Below are 17,897 nucleotides of genomic sequence, written 5' to 3'. Positions count from 1 at the left end.
CAATGTGTCAGTGGAGGAGGAGGTGAATTCAGGATCTTCCTATGTTGCGATCTTGAACTGGCAACATCAGTGTTTTGCTTTCCTATCTGATTAACTTACTAAATTCTCTTACTAGTTGTAATCATTTATAGATTTTTTTTTTAAAGATTTTTTATTTATTTATTTGACAGAGAGAGAGACAGAGAGAGAACACAAGCAGGGGGAATGGGGTAGGGAGAAGCACGCTCCCCACAGAGCAGGGAGTCTGATGTGGGGCTCGATCCCAGGACCCTGGGATCATGACCTGAGCCAAAGGCGGATGCCTAACGACTGAGCCAGCCAGGTGCCCCTATAGATTTTCTTTTTCATATCCATCAAGACAAATTTCTGTCTATAAATTTTTCTGATTTCATAATCTATAATTTTTTCTCCCATTTTTGTTTTTCACTACCTCTTTAATCAGGTCTTTATTCAAAATAAGCTGCCCAAAATTATTTGACCTTTATGGAATAAATTAAGTTTTTGCAGCATGCTTTTTTTCTGTGGTGGGTCTTTTCTGCTGGCATCTTTTCAGCGGCTGGGTTCTTGGCAGCTGCAACCTTTTTCCCCACCAAAGAATTGTGCTTCTTAACACCAATAGCCTTCTTCCCTTTTTTCCCCTACTACTGGTTACTTGGCTAGAACCCCCTTCTCATCTGAATTGGCTTCTAGTGCTACTGCAGCTTTATCCACCTGGAGCTTGTGATTCTTGGCCTGGTGAAGAATGTTGTTCTAGTTTATGGTCTTTGAATATGAGTTTAGCTTCAACATCATTCTCAGGTTTTTCAGTAGATTCTTCTTTAGGACTCTATGATGAAACTTTTTGTGTTGTTCTAAGAGGATCTTCAGATCTCTGTGATTTTTGAGATTCTGTTAAGGTTTGTATTGAAAATTGTGTGCATGGAAGATTGTATTTACTCTTGAGGGTAAGTCATCTATCTTAGAGAAAGCACTTTTATTCCAAATGTAGAAAACATTCCATGTGCCCACCAGGAGCAAGTTTCAAAATGTTGAGTTTGTTTACATGAAGCAGAGTAATTCCCAAGATGTTTCTGAAGACCTTGACAACTCTTGTCCTTTTTATTGATGATTCAGAGCCCCCCTGCTCTGTGTACAATGACCACTTCTCATTTTGCTTTTGCAGCTTTCGTTTGCTGAGAGGCATGGGACTTGATGATCTCATTCTACGCCCTAAGTTTCTTAAGAAGCAAAGTAGACTCCATAGTCATCTCTTAGCTTTCAACTTCATTTTCAACCACCAAAGGAAGTTCAGGAACTTCCTCAATATCATGACCTTTAGATATGACCAGCACAGGTAAGGCTAAAGCAGCCAGAGCAGAGCAGAAGACATAATACATCTGTGTTATGTTCATTCTGTGTTTTGCCAGTGGTGTGAGGTTATGGCTGGTGCAAACAAAGGGTTTCACAACACTTATCTCCAAAAGCACCCTGGGCAGAACTGTGAGACACACCATCTTGAATTCTGGGAATTTAAGCCACACTCTCTTCATACCCCAACACCCAGCCCTGGTTTGATGGCCTGCTAATTGGCAGCACAGTGCTGTCTTTGTTGCACAAGTTGAACAAAGTTCACAATATCTGGTTAAATGGAAGCCTTGAAAACAGCAGGCAGTTACATTTTTGCCAGATAACTCCCCTTTCTGGAGTAAACTGATATCAATGGTTGCTACACCATAGTGGGGAAAAGGGGGAAGACTACACTCCTCTCAACCCAATAATTCCCACAGGAAAAGCTGCCCCCCCATCTTAATGGGCTAGATAGAACTTTCTTTTTTTAAGATTTTATTTAGTTATTTGAGAGAGAGCGAGCACGTGTGTAGCAGAGAGAGAGGGAGAAGCAGGCTCCCTGTTGAGCAGAGAGCCTGACATGGGGCTCTATCCCAGGACCTTAGGATCATGACCTGAGCCAAAGGCAGACACTTAACCAACTGAGCCATCCAGGCGCCCCTGGCTAGAACTTCTTAAATATGTGTTAAAAACAAGTAATATCAGGATTCCTCATTTTATTTTTTATTTAAATTTAGCATTTTAGTATTTCATTATTGTATATGAAGAATACTGTAAGTTTTTATAAAAACATTTTATCAGGTATCTAATTTATCTATTGCTTCATAACAAGTTACTTTAAAAATTAGTTTCTCAATACTAGTGCCACCACCTTCTTCTGCCACTCCTGGTGCTGCTTGTGTGCTCCTTCGGTGCAGAGCTGGTACCTCTTTATGAAGCAGCAGTTGAGGACACTCTAGCACTTGCCATGGCCTATGAAAAGGCAAAGAAGGAGTCCAGACTGAGAATAGTGATCATAATTAATTTGATGGGGCAGGATGGTTCTGTGGTACAGTTTAAGATTAAGAGGCATACACTACTTAGTAAACTAATGAAAGCCTATTATGAATGACATGGTTTGTCAATGAGGCTGATCAGATTCCGATTTGATGGGCAGCCAATCAATGAAAGAGACACACCTGCACAGTTGGAAATGGAGGATGGAGATACAATTGATGTGTTCCTACAGCAGACAGGAGGTGTCTACTAAAAAGGGAACCTGCTACTTTACTCCAGAACCCCTTCCTCCAGACCAAGAAAACATTCTCAATTAGAAAACCACAATTTGGTTCCACCACATTCTGACTTACTGCAGTGTAGTTTTCTCTCTTCTTTCATTTTCCCCTTCCCCATTTCTTTATTGTACAAAAAGTAACTGTGTATGTGCACAAGCATATATTGCATTCTTTTTTTTTTTTTTTTTTTTTTTTTTTTTTTAAAGATTTTTTTTTTATTTATTTATTTGAGACAGAGAGAATGAGAGAGAGAGAGCACATGAGAGGGGGGAGGGTCAGAGGGAGAAGCAGACTCCCTGCCGAGCAGGGAGCCCGATGCGGGACTCGATCCAGGGACTCCAGGATCATGACCTGAGCCGAAGGCAGTCGCTTAAACAACTGAGCCACCCAGGCGCCCATATATTGCATTCTTTTAAAGTAAATGGCCAATGATATGTTTTGATCAACATCAGAAGGAGATGGGATGACCTAAAAATACTGGCTCTGTGAAAATACCCTCTTTCTCCATTGGTGGCATGCTCATTCAGCTCTTATCTTTATATTCCAGTAAGTTATTTTGCTCTCACTGTTTAACAACAAAAAAGAACAACATAAAAATCCTTGCCTACCTTATTCAACTGGAGAATTTTAATGTTTTTCATTTATCATTGTAAAACCAAGGACAATTTTATAACTTTTTTGTACATATCTATTACATGTAGGGCAATCTGTCTTTAAGGATAAATTATTCTAAAAGAAACGAATTCCAGATAGTTTTCACTTCAAGTCAAGCATCTTATTTAAATAAAATTCTTATTTAAAATGAAAAAGAATCAACGTCTCAAAGCAACAATAAAGTATATTATCTCCTATTACTTATGGGTTATGAATCTTGGAGTACCTTAGGAGTATGATTCTGGTGTTGGGTCATCTCATGAAGATGTATTCAAAATGTCAGCCATGGGAATGGTCAAAATGTCAGTTAGGGCTCTAGTCACCTAGATTGGAGTTGGAGTATCAGCTTCCAAAATGGCCAACTCATATGGCTGGCAAGTTGGTTCTTGTTAGATGGCTACTTTAGATCCTTTCCACATGGACATCTCTATTAAGTTGCTTGGATGCCCTCACAACATAATGGCTGGCTTCCCTTAGAGTGAGCAATCCAAGAGACAGCAAGGCAGGAGTCAAAATCACATAATGTTATCTTATTGCAGACCAATACAATGTAAGAAGTAATTACATAAGTGCATGAATACCAGAAGGTAGGGATCAGGGGTGCCTGGGTGGCTCAGTCAGTTGAGCATCTGCCTTCGGCTCAGGTCATGATCCCGGGGTCCAGAGATCAAGCTCTATATCAGGCTCCCTGCTCAGCAGGAAGCCTGCTTCTCCCTCTCATTCTGCCTGCTGCTCCCCCTGCTTGTGCTGTCTCTCTCAAATAAACAAATAAATCTTAAAAAAAAAAAAAAAAGGTAGGGATCATTGAGGACCATTTTAGGAGACTGCTATATCAAATTAGTATCTATCATCTATTAATAGTTTTGTCCTATTTTATCAAATTCTTTATCAGCATTTGAGGTGATCATGAGATTTTCTTTAATATGTAAATGCAATTAATTACTTTAGTTGATTAATAATCTATCTTATATTCTTAGATGTATCCCAAAATTGTATGATATAAAATACATATTTGAAACTACTTTTGGGTATTTGCTAGAACTAACTAGCAAAGGCATCTGGGCCAGTTATTTCTTTTATAGTTAAATATTACTATGTTTTTAATACTAAGAAATCTGTTCAGGTTTTCAATTTCTTTTTTCTTAAAATTTTAAGTTGTCCATTATATTCTCATAAAATTGATGATGTTTTTTCCCATTACTTTTCACTCTCTATACCATGCAATATATCTTTTATTTCATTCTAGATATTCTTTATGATTTTTTTCTCTTGATCAATCTTTCCAGAAGATAATCTGTTTTTCATTAGTTTCAAAAACACAACCTTTTACATGGTTGATCTTCTATTTCATTTTCCCTCCCAAATTTCCAGATCTATTTGACATTTGGTCTTCATAATTTACTTATAATTGTGGTCATATATGCTTTTCTATGCATGAAATAAGTATATATTCTTGTTGCCTGCAGTTTTCCATAATTTGTAATTCAGAGTTTCAAATTTATCGTTTATCTATTTAATTGACCATTTGCTGAAAGAGCTCTTCCACTATAATAGGGAATTATATCTCATTATATTTTATTTTTTTAAACATATTTGAAGCTATAGTAACATATTCTAATTAATGACCCTTACAGTTTTTGCAAAGTTAAAGTTTTCATTATTACATAAAAACCATTTAAGCCTAGATTCAATTCATAGGAAGGTGAAACGTGGTCTTTTCAGACATGAAAAGACAGAAAGTTTGCCTCTTAGCATCTCTTCTGAGGAAATTACTTGAGGTTGTTCTTCATCAAAATAAAATAATCGAAGAGCAGGAAGTCCTGGGATCTAAAAATGTGGATCCACCCAAATAAACAAAGGGAAGTCCTAGAATGAGATCTCTATTTAAAAAAAAAAAAAAAAAAACTTAAGAGAATGAACTCTGGAAGTTTGATACCTAGGGAAAAAGTATAGCACACAACCCACATCTATGAAGTTAAAGTTAGGCTATGATAAAGACATGTAATGCAAGAGGAGTGGAGCAACAGGGTTGCCTAAGGAGGGATGTGGGGAAACTGGATGAGAAGGAATTAGTCCAAATATGAAGTAAAAAAAAGAGCATACTTTTAAGTAACTGATAAAATAAGTCCTATTGTACTAGAAGCCTACTGAAGAAAATATAATCCAGTATTCTACTTGGTCAACTAGAGCACAATTTTTATTTAGTCATTAAAAATGATTGGCATATGGATGAGGGGAGTTAGAAAAGTATTAATATTCTTACTGTAAAAAAATAAGGAATCAAATATTACTGTTGAAGATACAGAGGTTTGTATACATTTTTACATTTAAAATAGGAGGATAGAAATCTAAAATGTAAATATGAAAAACTGAGAAGAAACTATAACTGTGAGCTCCATATTCATCTTTCATATTCTGATATCAATGACTATTTTCTACAGTTAATAAATCAATAAATAGTGATGTATTTTCTGGAATTATGGAAATATGCATTTACCTCTGGAAGGCTGATGAAATTAAGAGATTCCATGTGTTTGTAGTCAGCAGCAACATCTCACATTGAGGGTAAGAGCTCACTGTCCTGTAAATAAAAGGGTGGGTCACTTTGAAACTTTGTGGCATCTTTTATGTTGTCATTCTAAAGACAAACTTACCAAAAATGTCCCTCTTCAAAGTAAGATTTGAATGGACCAACTAGATGCTGGTTGTGGAGGAATCTGCTAGGCCATGCTCTTCTGGAGGAGAGTGAGTTTCTTGGCAATTCTAAGCCAAAGTGCTTGCCAGCTATTGGGAGGAAAGTTACCAACACTAGAACCAAAACAATAAATGAAAAATTCCTCAAAGTTGGGGAACTAGACCAATGAGCAGACAAAAGACAAGTTGTAAGCTAAAGAGCATGTTCTGCAACGACTACCTGAAGCCCAGAGGATTTTTGATGACTTGCCTGTCCCCCGATGGGACAGTTGCTGCTTGTTATTAGTATTGGGCTGGCATGAAAGTATGGCAGCAACTGGGTTACTGGCTTTTGTAATCGGTAAGCCCATAGTTTGCTAGTGAGCAGAATGGTGATGGAGTCTGATAATTTTCAGCTCATGGTAGGGGGTGGGATTAATCCTTTATGATAATACAAACCCAACCATCTTGAGCTGAGTATACCTTTGAAGAAAATTCATCAGGTGAAGCAATTACAACATCTTGGTGATGTCCGAGAAGGAATTCACTGAAAAGCTAAGGAAACAGGCATTTATTTGGGCAATTAGAATTGCAGTTTGGGAGACACAGATTCAGGTAGAAAGTTGATTCATGTTCTAAGGAAGACAGAGATTGAGCAAAGTTATAAAGGCAAAACGTTCTAAGTGCAGTTCTCATTTAGGTCTTCTGTGCAAAACAAGAATTAAAACTAGGTTAACTGGGATTACTTCAGTTAATATGCAAATGGTGGAACAAAACTTGTTAAACTACACTGGCTTCTTTCAAAGTGAAGAATATGAATGATTCAGGTGTCATGGTGAGAAGAAAGTTAAGTTCAGGCTGAAGACTTAGGTCTGGCAAAAAGTAGATAATTCCCCCTTTCTTATGGCCTCCTGACCCTATTTTAAAAGAGACTCTCTTAGCTAGGCTTGATTGCTCAGTTTTGAAACCTCCGATACATTTCCCTTTTTTGATCAAGATCTTTCTTAACAAGAAAGCATCAATAATCAGTCCTTTGGTTTTGGTCACATTGCATTGTCATAGTGTTTAGCCCCTGCTCTGGCTATCATGTCCCTCAGAATGGAGACTCTCAATATTCTTATATATCTCTAAGCCGGTTGTGTGAGATTCCTAGGATCACATTTGAGAAAGAAGAAGGAGGCCTTTTAGGGAGAGGGACTTTAGGCTACGGTCAATTAAAGTTTAATTTTTTGTTGTCAAAGTGGAGGTTTGATTAATACTTTTTAAGTTCCAACCATTCTTTTGACATTTTGAGTAGCAGAACTACTTGAGGAAATGCACATTACAAACAGCTTATGTAACAATTAAGATACAGGTTATGACCTGGGCTCTAATGGTTCTAGCAATGGATAAGACAGTTCTACTTACAGTTTGAGATTTCTCATATAACTTCTAGAGCACTGCCCCCACCTCCCCTACCCCCTGCCTATGTCTGCCCAGGAGAAAAGGATTTTGACAAGATAATTGCCTTTGACTCCAGAAAATACAGCTAGGAGGTCACAATATTAACTATGACTGTAAGAACCATCCTCATACTCTGAGGGAGCTTTGAATGTGTAATAGAATGCAGAAGGCCCTCTTTTCTGGGCTATGAGTACCTTGAGATTGTTTTGTAACCAATTGCAGGACAGGAAAAAGGGCAGCATAAAAAGCAAGTAAGACCAAGTTCCCTCTAGTTGTCAAGGTATGTGTAGGCCCCAGGCTAATGATCATAGCCACAAACAAAAATATATCCTTTAGGGGCACCAGATTGGTTTTAGAAATTGAGGGATTGGTTAGTAGGTAGAAAAGTTGTAATATTAAAAAGATGGTAAAGGTAGGATATAGTGTGTTAATCATTTAAAATGGTGATGATGGTAGAAGTATAACTACAGGCCTGGTCCTGAGTCTTGGGAAAGCAGTCTATTCAGATGTCATCTGCTTCTCTTCCTCATTAATTTGATTCAGAGGTATCCAGTGTCTGTAAAGGACCAGGTGTCAGGTGGAGCCTTCTCTAGCTGTGAGACGTGTACCCAAGGCTCAATACTTTTTTTAGTTTTACAGCGTTGTTAGTGGTCTGGAGACTGGTAAAGTCCCTTCTAACAGGGCTTGAGGACTATCTTTCTCTGATGACATCTCTAGAATACCCAGTCACCAGGTTCCAGATTGTGACCAACAGGATCCTTTGAATTGGGATCCTGGAAGGCATTTTTAACCTGTTGGTGATAGACTTAGCATAAGACATTAGAGACTTTCAGTAGCAGGTCATACTAGCATTAAGACAATAAGGGATCAGCAGAAGTTTATATTCTGATAGAATTCCAAGAAGTTTGCAAAGTTTCTGTTAAGGCTTGTATAATTTTCCCAGTGAAGTGGGTGCCTCAGTCATTGGAGGTTATGGAAGGTGTACCCCAAGGAGGAAACATCTTGATGGGGTTTTAGAATATAGGTGAGGTTCAGTGGGGTAGAGTCCAGAGCCAATGACTAAGAAAGAATTCTTGAAATGTCTTTGGTGTAAAATGGTGGTTTATTAAAGCACGGGGACAGGACCCATGGGCAGAAAGAGCTGCTGTACCGGGGTTGTGAGGCGTGGCTGATTATATACTATGCGACTGGGGGAAGTAAGGAAAAAGGGAGGTTTCCAAAGAACTTTCGTATGCTAAAGAGGACTCACAGGATACCAGAGGCCTCACCATTGTCAAGTTAAGGTTGTTTACCCCTCTAGTAAGGCATTAAGATAGTTGGGAACTTCCTGGAGGAACATTACACTCTGCCCACTTCAAGTATCTGTCCATGGGCTGCAGGTTATAAAGACATTTAATTGTATTTACATTCCCTTCTGGAAGCTATTGCTAAGGCTTTTGTAAGTAAACTGAGGGAGACTCCTGTCTCCTAGGATTGTGATCTCTATAAGTTAACTATTTGTTTTTCCTTTCCTTAGCTTTAGGGCAGCCAGGAGTGCCTGAGGAATGTCACATACATCCTATGGGGGGGAGGGGGTGTCAGCTTCTGCTTTGTCTTCAGCTTGCCTTCTGTTCCCTCATCAATTTTATAACAGTTTTTGTTCCATTGTGAGGCATCAGCCTTGCAACAGGGAGAAGTTACAACCCATCTGGAAAATATACAAATAAGAACATATTGGTAGCCCATACTAAGTGGTGGTTGAATGAAGTCCAGCTACGGGTGTTCAAAGGGTCTAAAAAGAGGTCTGAAGGCTCTGGGAGCAAAAACAGTTTTTATGGGATTATAGAGCTAAGAGATTAGACATTCCTGGTGTTACAGAACCTGGACTGGATCACCCGATGGGAGAACCAAGAGGCACTCGGATATCTTGGAGGATAGGAGGTTTATTTAACCCCGGTGGGCTCAGAGGAGAATGATCTCCAAAGGTCTGAGTCCCAAGCACAGACAGAGGGGGTAATTTATACACTTCTACTTCCCCATACTTGGCACTTTGGCGAATGCGGGAAGCCTTTTGGCATGCATGGGAAGCAGAGCAGGGAGAAGAACCCAGAAGAGCCCTAGGGCAGAGACTGGAACTTCCTTGCTGGCTCAGTCGGCCCTCTTAGAACACAGATTTTTCCCTATCACTGGTAGACTGTTTTTACAACTTTGTAGAAGTCTCTCTACCAATGTCTATATCCATAATTTGAATCCTTTTTAAATGCACTATGGTGGGTCAAGGAATGGAAAAACTGAGATGGGGTTAATTAGGAAGCCAGGAAGAACCAAGCAGCTATCTTGGGTTTCCCATAGCCCTGACTGTCATTTAATTTATTGTCATTGTTTATCCATCTTAATTTCTGATTTAGGAGTACACTATTGCCATGTTACAAGGACATCAGGATAGCAGAAGTCTGGTAACGAGGGATCATATTTCGCAGAAGCAGAAAGGACTTTATGCATATGTGCCAATCTTATAAATACAATATAAAGAAGGCTCAGTGTTACTTCTTTGACAATGCTTCCCATGTAATTTACATATCAAATAAGCCTAATAGTTTAATAAATCCTTTGGAATATTCCAGAGCAGAAAGACTTCATTTAGATTTGGAGAAATTTGTCAAAAATATCTTTAAAAGATTTTATAGCACTTGTCTAAATAGGATCACAGATCATTATGAAACTTAATATGTAAAAGTTAAAGAAACTTTCATCATCTTATCAGAAGCAGACCAAAACTCCAAGAAAACTTTGTCCTTTTAATAGAAAACCAAATTCTAATTTTGTATCAGCTTATGACATTAAAACTCACTTTTAAATAACTTCTTTTAATTCTTAGCCAGCTTGATCACTAAAATTCCTTTTTAAAGATTACTTTTATGCAATCCTTCTACAACTTTTTTTTCCCCTGCATTCTGATTTTGTCCTGTTTTTTGTTGTTTGGTTTTTTGTTTTGTGTTTTTTCTTTAAACAACCAGCCTCACTTTAGGAAAACATTACTTTCAACAAAAACACATCTCAAAAAAAAAAAAAAAAAAAAAAATACACACACGACATCTCCATTTCTCATACCTTCTCTTACTGAAAACACATCCTACTTTGCTGACATTTTGAGATTTCCTTTATTATTCCTAGTGGCTTTAATTACATATATTAGAATTCTTAACCCTTAGAAACAATCTGTAGTAGAAACTAAGGAATAAGCATTGTGAACTGGGCTAAAAACAAAGAGAATTCCACCAAATAAATTTGAAGATCTAATTGGCTTTATTAAATGATTGATTTGTACAGCACCTCATTTAGCAAGTAGAGAGGCACTCCAAGTTGTATAAAATAGAAGGTTTTATAGGAAGGAGGGTAGGGCAAGGAGGTTATTAGCAAAAGGAAAAGACTGTTCCAGGCACAGTCATTCCCCTTTAGAGGAAAGGACAGGGGTCTTATCACGCAGATTATTTCCTCTTCCTTTGGGAGGGGGGGTTGGTTGGAGAGTGCTCATGTGACTGATTACATCACTGGTGCAGACCAGAAAAATTCCTAACTGACCAGGAAAGACTAAATTTCTGGGGGAGGTTGAAACTGCGATTTGGATATTAGGCCCCAGTTTGGGAACTCTAAGTGACAGTTTTCTTTTTTAACAACTCCCCTGTTTTGATCACACTCTCAGTTTAACTGAGAGATGTAATCAAATTTTAAGGCATTAGAACTACTTACAGATACCACTCTGCAGTTAATGTTTTGTTTGCTTTTTTACATTTTATTTTACATTTTTTACATTTTATTTCCAATATAGGTAACATACTAGATAGATTCAGGTGTTCAATATAGTGATTAAACGATTCTCTACATTACTCAGTGCTCATCATGGTAAGTGTACTCTTAATCTCCTCTTTTTTCACCTGTCACTCCACCCACTTCTGGTGACAATCAGTTGTTCTCTGTAGGTAAGAGTCTGTTTTGTTTTGTTTTGTTTTGGTTTGGTTTGTCTCTTTTTTCTTTGTTTTGTTTTCTGTCTTAAATTCCACATATGAGTGAAATCATATGGTATTTGTCTTTCTCTGACTGGCTTATTTCACTTAGCATTATGCCTTCAAGATTTATCCATGCTGTTGCAAATGGAAAGATTTCATTTGTTTTATGGCTGAGTAATATTCCATTGTATGTGTATGCTGTGTGTTTAAGTACACCATATACACACATCTTTCTCTGTTGATCTGTCCAATGAAACTTGGGTTGCTTCCATAATTTGGCTATTGTAAACAATGCTGCTATAAACATAAGGGTGCATGTATCTTTCTGAATTAATGGGTTTTTGGGTTTTTTTGTTTTGTTTTTTGCATCCTTTGGGTAAATAACAGGTAATGGAATTACTGGATCATATGGTAATTCTATTTTTAATTTTTTAAGGAACATCTATATTGTTTTTCAGTACCTGCCCCAGTTTACAGTCCCATCAGCAGTATACGAGGGTCCTTTTTTTCCATATCTTCACCAACACTTGTTTTTGTTTTTGTTTTTTATTTTAGCCATTCTGATAGGTGTGAGGTGATGTTACATAGTGGTTTTGAATTGCATTTCTCTGATGATTAGTGATATTGAACACCTTTTCATGTGTGTGTGTCAATGATCTGTATGTCTTTGGAGAAATGTCTGTTCATGTTTTCAGACCATTTTTTAAATTGGATTATTTATTTTTGGAGTGTTGAGTTGTAGAAGTTCTTTGTATTTTTTGGATACTAACACTTTATTGGATAGATCATTTGCAAATATCTTCTCCCATTCAGTAGGTTGTCTTTTAGTTTTGTTGACTATTTTATTTGTTGTGCAGAAGCTTCTTTTGATATAATCCCAATAGTTTATTTTTGTTTTTATTCCCTTGTTTAAGGAGACATATCTAGAAAAATGTTGCCACAGCTGATGTCAGAGAAATTACTGCCTGTGCCCTCTTCTAGGATTTTTATGATTTCAGATCCTACTTCTAGATCTTTAATCCATTTTGAGTTTATTTTTGTGTATGGTATAAGAAAGTAGTCCAGTTTTATTCTTTTCCATGTAGCTGTCCAGTTTTCCCAATACCATTTGTTGAAGAGATGGCCTTTTTCCCATTGCATATTCTTGCCTCCTTTGTCAAAAATGGACCATATAATTGTGGTTTTATTTCTAGTCTCTCTAGTCTGCTCCATTGATTAATAGCTCTATTTTTGTGCCAGTACCATAGTGTTTTGATTAGTACAGCTTTGTAGTATATCTCAAAATCTGGGATTGTGATAATTCCAATTTCATTCTTCTTTTTCAAGATTGTTTTGATTATTCAGAGACTTTTGTGATTTCATATAAATTTTAGGATAATTTGTTCTAATTCTAGAAAAAATGCTGTTAGTATTGGGGCGGCTGGGAGGTTCAGTTGGTTAAGCACCTGCCTTCGCTTCAGGTCATGGTCCCAGGGTCCTGGGATCGAGTCCTGTGTCAGGCTCCCTCCTTCTCCCTTTGCCTCTTCCCTCTGCTTGTGCTTGCTCTCTCTCTCAAATAAATAAATAAAATCTTTAAAAAATTTTTTTAAAATGCTGTTAATATTTTGATAGGGTTTGCTTTAAATATATAGCTTGCTTTCAGTAGTATGCACATCTTAACAATATTCTCCCAATCCATGAGCATGAAATATCTTTCCATTCATTTGTGTTGCCTTCAATTTCTTTCATCAGTATTTGATAGTTTTCAGAGTATAGGTCTTTTATCTCCATGGTTAAGTTTATTCCTAGGTATTTTATTCTTTTTGGTGCAATTGTAAAAGGGATTGGTTTCTTAATTTCTTTTCTGCTGCTTCATTATTAGTGTATAGAAATGGAATGGATTTCTGTACATTTATTTTATATCCTGTGACCTTACTGAATTCATTGATCAGTTGTAGAAGTTTTTTGGTGGATTCTTTAGGGTTTTCAGTAAATAGTATCATGTCTTCTGCACATACTGAAAGTTTTACATCTTCCTTACCAATCTGAATGTCTTTTGTTTCTCTTCTCTGATTGCTGTGGCTAGGACTTCTAGTACTTGTTGATTAAAAGTGGTGAGAGTGAGCGTCCTTGTCTTGTTCCTGAACTTAGGGGAAAACTTCTTTCACCCTTGAGTATGATGTTCACTGTGGGTTTTTCATATGTGGCCTTTATTTAACGTTAATGTATATTCCCTCTAAACTAATGTTGTTGAGGATTTTTATCATGAATAGTTGTACTTTCTCACATGCTGCTTCTGCATCTACTGAAATGATCATATGGTTTTATCCTTTCTCTTACTGTTGAGATGTATGATATTGATTGATTTGCAAATGTTGAACCACCCTTGCATCCCAGGAATAAATCCCACTTGATTATGGTGAATGATTTTTAATGTATTGTTAAATTCGGTTTGCTAATATTTTGTTGAGGATTTTTGCATCTATGCTCATCAGAGATATTGGCCTGTAGTTTGTTGTTGTTGTTGTTGTTTTTGTAGTTCCTGTGGTTTTGGTATCAGGGTAATGCTTGTCTTAACAGAATGAATTTAGAAGCTTTCCCAACTATTCTGTGTTTCAGAATAGTTTGACTTTTCTTTAAATGTTTGGTTGAATTCACATGTGAATCTGTCTGGTCCTTGATCTTTGTTGGGAATGTTTTGGTTACTGATACAACTTCATTGCTGGTAATTCACGTGTGAAACTGGTCCTTGACCTTTGTTGGGAATGTTTTGATTACTGATTCAATTTCATTGCTGGTAATCAGTGTGTTCAAATTTTCTATTTATTCCTGATTAAGTTTTGGGAGGTTATGTTTCTATGAATTTATCTATTTCTTCTAGGTTGTCCAATTTGTTGGCATATGATTTTTCATAATATTCTCTTATAACCTGGGGCGCCTGGGTGGCTCAGTTGTTAAACGTCTGCCTTCAGCTCAGGTCATGATCCCAGGGTTCTGGGATCGAGGCTCACATCGGGCTCCCTGCTCTGCGGGAATCCTGCTTCTCCCTCTCCCACTCCCCCTGCTTGTGTTCCCTCTCTCCCTGTGTCTCTCTCTGTCAAATAAATAAAATCTTTAAAAAAAAAAAAACACCTTTATAAAAAAAATATTCTCTTATAACCATTTGTATTTCTGTGGTGTCGATAGTTCTTTCTCCTTTTTCATTTCTGATTTTGAGACCTTTCTCTCTCTCTTTTTCTCGTTCTCTTTCTGTTTTTGTTTTTTGATAAGTCTAGCTAAAGGTTTATCAATTTAGTTGATCTTTTCAAAAATCAGCTGTAGGTTCCATTGATTTTTTGTTTGCTTGTTTCTATTTTGTTTATTCCTGCTGTAATCTTTATTATTTCCTTCCTCCTACTGGTTTGGGGTTTTGTTTGTTCCTTTCTAGCTCCTTTAGGTGGAAGGTTGGGTTGCTTATTTGAAATTTTTATTCTTTAGGTAGGCCTGTATTGCTATACATTTCCCTCTAAGACCAGCTTTTGCTGCATCCCAAAGATTTTGGACCACTGTGTTTTCATTTTCGTTTGTCACCATGTATTTTTTTATTTCTTCTTTGATTTCTTGGTTGATCCATTTATTGTTTAGTAGCAAGTTATTTAACATCCATGTATTTTTGTTATTTCTAGATTTTTTTCTTGTTGTCAATTTCTAGTTTCATAGTGTTGTGGTTAGAAAAGATGCATGGTATGACTGCAACCTGCTGAATTTGTTTAGACTTGTTTTGTGCCCTAACATGTGGTCTGTTTTGGAGATGTTCCCAGTACACCTGAAAAAAATGTGTATTCTGTTTTAGGATGGAATGTTCTGAATTTATCTGTTAGATCCATCTGGTCCAATGTGTCATTCAAAGCCACTGTTTTCTTGTTGATTTTCTGTTTGGATGCTCTAGCCATTGATTGTACTGGGATGTTAAAGTCTCCTACTATTATTGTATTTACTGTTGATTACTTCCTTTATGTTTGTTAATAGCTGTTTTATATATTTCGGTGCTCCTATGTTGGGTGTATAATTATTTACAATTGTTAAATATTCATGTTGGATTTTTCCCTTTATGATTATATAATGTCCTTCTTTGTTTTTGATTACATTCTTTGTTTTAAAGTCCATTTTGTCTGATGCAAGTATTGCAACCCAGCTTTCTTTTCACTTCCATTTGAATGAAAAATGCTTTTCCATCCCTTCATTATTTATTTATTTATTTATTTATTTATTTATTGGATGTAGTGTTCCATGATTCATTGTTTGCGTATAACACCCAGTGCTCCATGCAATACGTGCTAACCTATCCCCCACCCCCTCCCCTCTAGAACCCTCAGTTTGTTTCTCAGAGTCCATAGTCTCTCATGGTTCGTCTCCCCCTCCAATATCCCCGCCTTCATTTTTCCCTTCATTTTTTATCTCCATGTGTCTTTAGGTCTAAAATTAGTCCCTTGTAGGCAGTATATTGATGAGTCTTGCTTTTTTATCCGTTCCGTCACACTATGTCTTTTGGAGCATTTAGTCCATTTACATTCAAAGTAATTTTTTTTTCAAAGTAATTATTGATAGGTATGTACTTATTGCCATTTTGTTACTTGTTTTATGGTTTTTGTCATTCTTCTCTGTTCCTTTCTTCCCTTTCTCTCTTCTCTCACTGTAAGTTGGCTTGGATTCCTTTCTCTTTATTTTTTGCAAATCTATTACATATTTTTGATTTTTGGTTACCCTTAGATTTGTATATAACACCTTCTGCATATAGCAATCTATGTTGACTGTCACTTAAATTTATACCCATTCTTACTCCTCACCACCCTTCTTCAGGTTTATAATTTACATCCTTTTATTTTGTTAACCCCTTGACTGATTTTAATAGATATACTTAATTTTATTGCTTTTGTGATTCCTAATTTTCTTCTACTTATGTTCTTTCCTTTCTGCTCAGAATCCCCTTTAATATTTCTTATAGTGCTGATTTAGTGTTCATAAACTTCTTTAACTTTTGTTTGTCTGGGAAGCTCCTTATCTTCTATTCTGAATGATAGTCCCTCTGTATAGAGTATTTTTGGCTGCAGGTTTTTTTCATTCAACAATTTGAGTATATCATGCTACTTTCTTCTGGCCTAAAAAGTTTCTGCTGAAAAATCAGCTGATAGCCTTACGGGGTTCTCCTTGCATGTAATTGTATTTTTTTCTCTTGCTGTTTTAAAATTCTTTATCACTACTTTTTGTCTTTTAAATTACTATGTGGCTTGGTGTGGACTTTCCTGGTTTCATTTTGTTTGAGGTTCTCTGTGTATCCTCAATCTGGCTTTCTGTTTCCTTCCCCAGATTTGGGAAGTTTTCAGCTATGATTTCTTCAAATAAATTATCGGCTTCCTTTTCTCTCTCTGCTCCTTCTAGCATCCATATAATGCAAATGCTAGTATGCTTGATGTTTTCTCTGAGTTCCCTAAGTCTATTTTCATTTATTATTATTAATTTTCTCTTTCCTGATCAGCTTGATTGCCTTGCATTACTCTGTCCTCCAAGTCACTGATCTGCTCTTCTGCTTTCTCTAATCTACCATGTATTCCATCTAGTATATTTTTAAATTTCAGTTATTGAGATTTTATCTCTGATTAGTACTTTGTTTTCTCCCTTTATTAAGGGTCTCACTGAGGTCCTCCACTCTGTTCTCAAGGCCAGCGATTATCTTTACGACCATTACTTTAAATTCTTTCTCAGGCATATTACTTCTCTGTTTTCCTTAGCTCTCTTGCTATGATTTTTTCCTGTTCTTTCATATGGGACATATTCTTTGGTCTCCTCATTTTGTCTAACACTGTGTCTGTTTCTGTGTGTTAGGAAAGTCAGCTACATCTCCTGCTCTTGAAAGTAGTGGCCTGTAGAGGAAGAGGTCTTATCATGCCCTGCAGTGTATTATCCCCTGTTCACCAGAACCTGGCCCTGCAGTGACAACTATGTGTGTTGTGCATGCCCTACTATTGTGACTGAACCACTTTTGCCTTCAGTCCAATCATTTGCAATGGCTCTTGTTGCCCGTCGTGGGTAGGATTTTGTCCCTATGTTGTTAGTAGACCCGGGTGGGGCCACTTTGGTTGAGTCAGATGAGTCATTTGCCAGAGATGTAGTGGTACCAAAGTGCAGGCACTGCTCTTTGTTGTCCCCTGAGAATCTTTCATTGGTGGGCAGGGTCTGTAGTTAAACCGGGGTATGTCCCCAGCCTGCTACTAGGGCTGCAGTCAGACCGGTGTGCATGGTTATCTTCCCCTCTCTCCAGGTCAGGAGTCACTTTGGATTGGTGCTATACCCTACTGGGGCTCCTTACACACTGCCTGGCTTGTAGCATCACTTTAGATGGACTCCAGAGTGTGTAGTGGAGGGGGCAGATCTGCAGAAAAATGTAGAGGTGAAGTGAGGTGTTAGCAAGGTTTGCACAGGTCTGCTATGGGGAGGGGACCTGAACCTGCTTTAGAAAACTCCTGCCACAGGGCTGGAGGGAATGAATCCACAGGAATGTAGGGGCAAGACACACAGTGCCAGC

At 37.3% G+C, this 17,897-nt stretch overlaps 2 pseudogenes; one reads left to right on the top strand and one right to left on the bottom strand.

Annotated features, from left to right (window-relative positions):
- Positions 1-470: 470 nt before the first annotated feature.
- LOC118550878 (large ribosomal subunit protein uL4 pseudogene) lies at positions 471-2,295 on the bottom strand (annotated as a pseudogene).
- A 9-nt stretch (positions 2,296-2,304) lies between these two features.
- On the top strand, positions 2,305-2,598 carry LOC118550881 (small ubiquitin-related modifier 2 pseudogene; annotated as a pseudogene).
- Positions 2,599-17,897: the final 15,299 nt, after the last annotated feature.

Source organism: Halichoerus grypus, chromosome 4, assembly GCF_964656455.1.
Source record: "Halichoerus grypus chromosome 4, mHalGry1.hap1.1, whole genome shotgun sequence".
Lineage (NCBI taxonomy): Eukaryota > Metazoa > Chordata > Mammalia > Carnivora > Phocidae > Halichoerus > Halichoerus grypus.
This window is presented reverse-complemented; position numbering and strand designations above follow the sequence as displayed.